General features: G+C 36.9%; 1 long non-coding RNA gene across 1 annotated transcript in view; it reads left to right on the top strand.

Moving 5' to 3' along the window:
- Positions 1 to 2,431: 2,431 nt before the first annotated feature.
- Positions 2,432 to 8,589, top strand: part of LOC107587724 (uncharacterized) — a 12,010-nt gene continuing 5,852 nt past the window's right edge. Inside the window, exon 1 of the long non-coding RNA XR_001609500.1 lies at positions 2,432 to 2,506. This is a non-coding gene — a long non-coding RNA (uncharacterized lncRNA). The remainder of the gene's footprint in view (positions 2,507 to 8,589) is intronic.

Raw genomic sequence — 8,589 nt, 5'->3', positions numbered from 1 at the left:
AAATAAAGGTAATTGCATTTTGTTTTCTCACAAATCTGAGTTCTCACAATTCGGACAATTTTTCCCTGAATTCTGATGTTATAGCTCACAATTGTTGGTTTGTTTTTTTGGTTGCCATGGAATAGAAAATAAAAATAAACTATTTCTCACAATAAACTTTGTAATCTCACATGACTTTTTTCTTGCAATTCTGCATGAGAGAATATATCAATGGCAAATTGTTTTGGAAGTGGATACCTCATTCATTTTTAGTAGAGTTACGTTATTAAACAAGAAAACACAATTTGCTGATGGCAAACAAACAAGATATTCTCTAAAAAACAAGCAATAATATTTTATGCAGCAAGATTTTCTTGCATTATTGATATTACTAAGGTATTTTGCTTGTCCAATACATTTATTTTGTTGTAACAAAATGTCCACTGGAGGCGAATGAAGTGAAAACCCAAGTGCAGTTGATTAAAATCCAAGAATGAGCAGATACACAATAAACAAAAACATGGTCTGGCCTTTCCTGGCCTGCCTTGGCTTGGCCTGGCTTGGCTTGGCTTGGCTTGGCTTGGCTTGACTTGACTTGACTTGACTTGACTTGACTTGACAAGAACTTGAAGACGAAACACAGCTCAAAAGCAGCAGGTTACACGAACAAAACTAGACAAAAGACAATGGCAACATAAGGGCTATTTATACACAAGACTAAATGACCAAATAAGGAACACCTGAGAACAATCAAGACAATAACCCAATCAAAAAAATAAAAAAAATAAAAAAATAAAACAGACCTAAAAACCACAATTCCTATCAACCAATTTGAACAAGACAACCAGTAGCAGGATTACATAAGGGCAAGGGAAACACATGACAGGAACCATAACTATGAAAAAGACAAAATAAAAGACATGAAAACATGAACATACACCAAAACCCAAAACCAGCTGTGACATAACCTCAAACCCACCCCCCGCTCCTCCTCCTCCTCCTCCTCCACTAAGGGTGGCTCCCGATGCCCTAACAAGCCACCCAAAACCAACAAAGAGTCCGGGAGGGTGAAGAACTGGATGTGGCCCAGGGGGCGGGATGAAGGGCCAGGCCTGTGCAGGGGAACTGGACCTGGATCATGGCATGGTGGTGGTCCTGGGCCGTGGAGCAGTGGGCCAGGGATGGCCTTCCTGGCCCGGGAAAGGGCAGACTGTGAGTTCAGGCGCTTGAGCGGGCTCTGGAGTGGATTCATAGACTAGAGAAAGCCCTGGAGCGGACTCATGGACTGGAGTGGATTCATGGACTGGAGAAGGCTCTGGAGTGGATTCGTGGACTGGAGTAGGCTCTGGAGCGGACTCGTGAATTGGAGCAGGCTCTGGAGCGGATTCATGGACTGGAGTGCAGTGTGTAGCCCAACACACAATATAGCAACCACCATAATGGGCAGTACAGCTGACAGAGGCAGGACCTCCAGGCTGGACAGCACTGAGGCCACAGTTTTTGAGAGCATTGAGGCCACTGGGATGTTAGCCGCTCACACCGACATCATTGGTGGATCCATTACACCATTAGTCTTACACCAGCCATTAATCTTATCTGTCTTAGCCCAAGCTCTGCATACTCAGGAGCTTGTGTCCTACAGTCCAGGCTAGAGTCCAGTGAGGAGTGTGATGCGGCATTAACTGAGATTTTTTTTTAGGCCAAAATGGAAAATGTCATTAAAGTCCACTTGATAACATAGTTCACAGAAATCCGCCACATAGTCCTCAATGGCCTGGATGACTTGTTAAAGGTGCAATAGACAAGATGCTGGGTTTATAGCTGATCTAGCTTTCTGTAATAAATTGTCTACTGGAGGCGAGCATAGTGAGAACCCAAGTGCGGTTTATTGAAATCCAAACCATAAACAAACAAAATGATGACTTGAGCTAAACTTGGCAATAAACATGACATGACATACCATGACATATATCATATCATATCATATCATATCATATCATGTCATATCATATCATATCATTTTAAGGGGATATGATATGACTTTAAGGGGAAGTCGTGGCCTAATGGTTAGTGTTCACGGTGTGTGTGTGTTCACTGCTGTGTGTGTGCACTTAAGATGGGTTAAATGCAAAGCACTAATTCCAAGTATGGGTCACCACACTTGGCCACATGTCACGTCACTTTACTAAAATGGGCAGTCAGTCACAATTGGCAGTCAGTCATATCATCACCACAACTCGCCAAACAAAACTATTGTTTGGTACAAGGAACAAAACTAGACCAGAGACAATGGCAACATGAGGGCTATTTATACACAAGACTGACTAAACAAGGAACACCTGTGAACAATCAAGACAAGGACCCAATCAAAAATAAAAACAGAACTAAGAACCGCATGACCAAATCAACCAACAAGAACAAGACACATGAACAAGACAACCAATAGCAGGGGCAAGTTCAAGCTCAAACCAGTGCGCAACGTTTTGCTATGGTTTCCGATTTGAAAGACGTGTTTCCTGGAAACGGTGTGCTGAGATACGTTTTTTCTTGTTTGCTGGGTGTGTCAAAAATGTCAATATGTCAATCCCAATCAGCAGCAACATGTATATAAACCACACGGTATTAAAGAGACAGCTGGCACAATGTAATTAAATTCACAAGAGCAAGTATATTATTTGCACATGTTTATTTACATTAAAGGCAAACTAACTGAAATAATAAGAGCACAAGTATAGATCTGGAACTTCTTTAAGTCTGTCTAAATATCATTTAGTAATTGCAATGTCTTCTGGTCCATATCCTTTCCTTAGGAAGGTGTGCTAGACACTGATTAATGTAACATAAAAATACTATACATATTTATATATTTTGCTATTGTATTGTGGAGTGACACTTTCATAAACTTTTCTATATTCCTCTGATTATATAATGGTAAATATTACAATAACATAGCACAACAACAGTGATCAGCAATAATGATAAGCCTAATACTCACAATAAAAATAATAAGGTCATATAGATCATAACACAGTCTCGGAGGTAAGAAGTGGATTATCCTTCAGCTGAAATGTTTGTCTTTTCATCCTGAAATGTGAGGCAAATGTTGGATCACAATAATTAGGAACCACAGTTTCCACAAATCCCTTCACTCGATTGGGATGTTCTCTTTTATTCTGAACGGCAAGGGCAGTGACTGTAAAATCGAGCATATTTTGCAGTATTAAACACGTATTTATACCGATTTCTTCAGGTTCCGAAAATTCTTCAAAAAGAACACAAAGAATGGCCTTCTCAGCTGCAGTAGTTGCAACTCTTGCGTCATCAGAACAGTGTGTTCAACGCACCACCGTTTCCGTTTAAAAAGCGTTTTGCACCGTTTTGTCAGGGCTGAACGCAGGCCAGGATTACATAAGGGCAAGGGAAACACATGAAAAAGACAAAATAAAAGAATAAAACATAAACCAAATAAAACAAAACAAAATAAAACATAAACCAAAACCCAAAACCAACGGTGAGAGTTGTTTTAAGCATGCTCAGATATTTATTTGATGGAAAACGAGACAAAATGCTTCTAAAGGAAATAAATCTTTATTATACTTTATACTAATTATGTATTTAGTTATTTTGTGGTTCAGGAGCTTCAGAAGTTCTGAACAGTTCAAAAGCTCAATGAACAAGACTGAGAGCTCACCGCCCGTGACTTCAAACACTGCTGCTGTAATCCTCATTTAGGAAATGACCCTGAATGACTACAAGAGAAAAGAGAAAATCTATATCTTTGAGTACTGTGTCAGATAGTCTCTGAACTGCAAAACATGAGGATGAGAGTGGTGGAAACACAAAGACATTTGAAAAGGAGTTTGATCGCCCCCAGAGAGCAGCGACTGAAATGAAATCTGATGGTTTTGGGCCTCTCTCTGTCTCGTGAGCTTGTTATTAATAATGCACTTGGATGCAAGTCTGGACTAAAATAATGCAACCACGAGCTGACCTAAAGAATAAACACAGATGTCCCATCATTACAATATCCAACCAGACCTCTGTGACAATAGTGACATCCGAATTACCTTTCAAAACTGATTCACAAGGCAAACATAGTGACTCATATCATTAACGGAGCCTAGATCAGTGAAGGTGATGGTTACGGCCTCTTTTGGTCTATTAGCTGCCTCTAAATCCTGTCAATCCTGAGTTCATCCCAAACATCAGATGGTTTATGATTTCTGTGCCATCCAAATGAAACTATAATTCTAAAGCGATGAAAGCTTTATTGGCTGGCTGCAGCATCGCACCAACAATATATTGTTTTATTTTTCTCTATGTGATATACTTTCATGGGACTGAGCTAACAGGGCCGACAGCTTGCAGTGAAATGTTATTCTGTGATTCAAATGTGAATTAGTACAGCAGAATCAATGCATATCATCAGGCCATGGTGCTACAGAAGTCTCAGCTGTGCTCTCAGAGGTTTTTTTTTTCTGTCAAACACTATTCATTATGCATGCTCAGTCAACAACCATGGCCATAGAGCATTTTCAAATGCTAATTGTTGCAGTCGGCTCCAGCGAATCTGTTTGGTGTGAAAGGAAGAGAGAGCTCCAACAAATAATTACCAATAACGATCCTTATTTTTGAATATGCATTTTTATTGGCTGCTATTTTGTGCTTAAAGGCAGCGTGAAGGGTGATTTCTGCTGCAAAACAAACTACAAACTAAAACTTCTGTTCATAAACTGACCCCAAAGCATATCTTTCTTAAAAACGCTTGTAATGAAGGATACCTTTTCTATTTCTTCTGTTCTTCTTTTTTTAAATGTACACAAAACATTCATGCAGCACCTATGGTGAATTGCTAAACAGCATAACTAGTTGTTCACACACAATGTTGATTAGATCTCACTTTGGCTCAGAGAAAAGAGAGCAACGCTCAAGAGGATGCAGAGAGATCACTTGGATCATGTTGCTATGACGACGGGGGGAGTGTCAGGTGTGAGAGTGATTAAGGAGATGTGCAGGGCTACATTTAGAGATGCTCGATGTACACGGGGAGATGTGGGGGAACCAAAACACAAATGTGACCAGGAATCTATTGATCTCACAATCTGACACATTTGCTATTCATTTCTGATCTTTTTTCCATGTATCACGCTGTAAATTGTCCGTTGCTGGATTGATTTATTAGGTTTATAGAACTGATTAGTGTTTTATTTATGGTTTTTGTGGGTTAAGGGGATCATTTTGCCACTTTTTATCAGCAAAACAGTCGAAAGGTGAAAGGAAACATGGATACAGAATACAAACAGGATACAAACACGAGACATCTGTATAAATGCTATTAATAAGTGCTATGTAATGGTATCACAATATATTTGTACCATATTAGTCTTTGGTTAATATTAGTGATTTTTAAATGTATCTGTATCTTCAGCTTTGGATAGGTATTGGATAATTAATTGAGCATGTTTAAGTATTTTTTTTATTTTTCATTTAGATTACCTTTGCCGTTATCTAACACTCACTTCAAGTTAATATTTAAAAAAAGAATAAGGTAACACTTTATTTGAATATGTCCTTGTTACATATTTTTCATGTATTTACTATAGTAATAACCGTAAATTATTTGTAATTCCAATAAGATAAACTAGACACTAACCCTTAACCTATAATTATTCCATGTTATTAATTATTATTAGTGACTACTTATTTGTGTGTGACCAAAAATAATTTTATTAACGCTGTTAAATGTGATATTAAACCAAAATGAACTCCATTTTTCATACTGTACATTATAATATTGTGATGCCTAAATTCACCTGTAGCTTTTAAAAATGATTTATTTAGTTTTTAGTGTTTCATTTTAAATATATTTAGAGGAAATAGTATAGCATTTTAATATCTTCTATGTATAATTTAACAGTCATAAATGACAATGTCATTTATGTAAATCATTATAAGATAATAATTATTATAATAACACTGTTAAATGTGATATTTTTCAAATCTGAATAAATTTCCATTTTTCATACTGTAAATTATAATGTGTTTCAGTATTTAGTGCTTTATTTTAAATGTATGTAGAGAAAATATTATAGGATTTTAATATCTGCTATTTATCATTTAACAGACATAACATGAAAAAATAATATTTATATGACTATAATATATAATTATTATAATCATAATAATTTAATATAAAAGACATTTTAAAATGACTGATATTAATATTGGTTGTTTATTTTAAATTTATATTTAGAGAAAATAGTATAGAATTGTAACATCTGCCATAACATGAAAATAGTATCCCTTCACAATGTGCAATACCCGCCAGACCATGTCTATAACAATTTATGCATATTTATGGTTCAGTTTAACATGAGCATCCCAGGAGATGATAGATTTTATTGGTTGTTCATGTTCTTGCATAAATATCCATCCAGTGCTTCAAACAAAGGGTTGAAAAGGCATTTGAGTGCATTTGTCTTTATGAGGAAACAGAATAGACCAAACAGCAAACCATCTTACAAATGTGGCTTCAGAAGTCAATCGCTGTCTCTGAAGTGACAAAGAAGTTTTAATATGATCTCTCTGGACCTTATCCACACAATTCTGCAGGCTCATCATATGAGCACAGGAAAGTACACCCACTCTACTACCACCCATACAGGAACCATCTGCCAGCGTGGAGAGGGATTGGACTAAATGTAACACGCACAGCCCAGGTCACATTGCTTTTCTTGCAGAGATATGGAAACATCATGAACATGTCAAATCCTACTCTTATACCTATGATCGAATAACTCTTAATGCAGGCTTCAAACAGGAGAAAAATTACAATCTCTTCAGACGTGTCTGGGATTGGTTCAAGCTCCCCTGAAGCCATACTATTAGACCTTTGATAAAGTGGTTAGACAACTCACACTGAATTTGTGATTTACTCAATTTGGCTCAAGGACTCTGTTTTAACAGGAAGCTACAGGATAATGGAAATTGTGCTGATGGGAAATAGAAGAAAATTAAGCGCAGAAATTCAGAGGGGAGAAAAAACACACCAATAGACTCAAAATTCAAGTCATTGCATTATGCTCATCAGTCCCTATTGTGACCTCCTTTGAAAGTCAGCGCGTTATGATGTCATGATTGTGGAGGCCCGGAGGACCCTCGCTAGTGATGCATTTAGCCCTGGCCGTGCAGGTGACAAGCATTATATTCACCGAGGTGCAGTCTCTCTACTTTATTCTGCTTTTGATGTAATGCAGCTGGCAGCTGGTTCTGGCTCAAGACTCGGCTGTATTCCATTATACATGAGCGGAACGCATTAACACTAGGAACAATGACAGCTCAATCCATAATAGAGTGTGCTGAACTAGAAATGTACATTAATGATCAGGCTTTGACTCAGAGCTTACCAGGCCTCGGAGAGCAGAGCAGAGCTTAGCAGAAATTCTTGGTTGAAAACAAATGAATATAATGGAGACAGAAATAAAAATGAGAGATTTTTGAAGATGCTTCACTCTACATTGTCTTTCTGCTTTGGTTTTGACTGTAGTTAAAATGTCATGTGGTTAAATGGTCAATGGAGGAGAGGCTTCACTACGCTGAATAAACAGCTTTTGTGGGGAAGTAGCTTATCATTTAATGAATCAACAGCCTGTTCGATAATCTTCAACATGTTTTACACTAAACAATACTTTCGTTGGGAACTCTAAGTAGATTTTACCCTGATAAAAATGTTATTTTTAGAAAGAAGGCAGAGTAGGGAATGTCGCGACAGCTAGGACTCATTTACGGCATTACTAAAAAAATGGGTCGCATTACTACTGAATAATAATAGATGTTGTGTAATACTGTGTATTGTCTAAAAATATCAACGTTTGCTTTCTTTGGTTTTCAGGTTTTACCCGAAGACTTGAATTGTAATGACTGCATTGTGCCTTATGTTGATATAATGTGTTTTAATGAATGAATAATTAAAAATATTGTATTATATTGTATGTACGTCAAAAGAGTATTAAAACATAATGATTTAAAATGTACTTTAAGGTAAAACATAATTTGGCATTATTACAAAGTACATGTTTTAATAGTGTACTTAAGTGTGTTAAGAAACATAGTCATGAAATTGTACTGTAAGGATACATTTACATGACAATTATTCATGCCAGACCAGTTGGCGATGTCACTTTATAAAGAAATACTATATGCGCCTGTGCATATACTCACTCTTATAGACTGAACACATAATATGCATGTGCATGACATCACCGTTTTTCATAAATTTGTGTTTTTGTAGTTTACACAGAAACAGTAATAATATCTTTTTCAAAAACTTGCACTTTGAAACCCATTTTCAAATGTTTTCAGGCCTCCAAAATACCATTGTTGTGTAAATGAATGGGCAAAATGCATAAAAAGTTTTCTGTTTTTATTTGAAAATGATGTCATGTAAACATACACTTAAGTGGCCTTTTATTTAATTAATAATATCTGATTCCCATACTAGGGCTGCACGATTAATCGAATGCGAATGTCATGCGCATTTTGTTAGTAAAGCCGGTTCTGTAATCAGCAGTAAATCATCATCACGTGCTTTCAGATGGAGCAGCATTTACT

This window comes from Sinocyclocheilus grahami, unplaced genomic scaffold, assembly GCF_001515645.1.
Source record: "Sinocyclocheilus grahami isolate Dianchi unplaced genomic scaffold, SAMN03320097.WGS_v1.1 scaffold95.1, whole genome shotgun sequence".
NCBI lineage: Eukaryota > Metazoa > Chordata > Actinopteri > Cypriniformes > Cyprinidae > Sinocyclocheilus > Sinocyclocheilus grahami.
Note: the sequence above shows the minus strand (reverse complement) of the source record. Positions and strands in the feature narration are given on the sequence as shown.